This window comes from Octodon degus, unplaced genomic scaffold (assembly GCF_000260255.1).
Source record: "Octodon degus isolate 3935 unplaced genomic scaffold, OctDeg1.0 scaffold00173, whole genome shotgun sequence".
Classification (NCBI taxonomy): Eukaryota; Metazoa; Chordata; class Mammalia; order Rodentia; family Octodontidae; genus Octodon; species Octodon degus.
The window spans coordinates 162,809-163,668 of NW_004524749.1; positions in this window are offsets into that span (position 1 = coordinate 162,809).

Sequence of the window (860 nt, forward strand, 5' to 3'; positions counted from 1 at the left end):
GTACACTAGAAAGTCTTTTACAAAATAATCATTAGAGCAACAGAAGGCCAATCTTCAGTGTAGTCCTGGAAGATTTCTTTAGCATCTCCTAAAAACAAAAACAAAATAACAATTAGATCTGTGCAATTCTGACACGCTTTCAAAGGTCCACTTTCATGAATTGTTTTAAGTCCTCACTTTATTCTTTTCTTCAATAATTAAAGATCATATGCATATTCATTTGCAAAATGCAGTTTGGTAATTGATAAACTCACTCTGGAGTTTAAATTGTATCAAGTCCAAATCTCTTCAGGGACACTGGGAATGCAACCTTTCCATATTCACAGGTTGAACAGATATATTAAGGCCTACTAGAAGTATTTCTAGTAAGTCAAGTAAAATGCTATCACAAACATGAATTTCTAATAGACTTATTTATTGTAAGAAAACAAATCTCTTTGTGCATATGATCTTTAACTTATATCCCAGATTTTAAAGTTCTTGTTTTGGTTTGTAGATTTCACTATTAGCTATAAAAAGAAAAAGCAAGCATTAAATCTTAAAGAATGAACACTTAAAATGAGGCTCCACAATTGAAATACAACACTAAACAGAAGACCAAAATGATTAAGCTGTAAAAAGGCATTTATGTACTTTTAACTCCTGTAAAAAACCATTTAAGTTAAGTTTAGACACTTAATCTCCAAAAAGATTAAAAAAGAAGCCAAAGTCTGAAGTTTTCCACTTTAATCTTTACGCTGGTACATGAAGTTGGAAGAGACCATACCACAGGACAGCGTTTTCTGGTGTATGCCTTGCGCTCTGCCCGCAACGTGCGACCCCCAGAGATAGACGTGGTCAGGGTGACACACGGCCTGCAA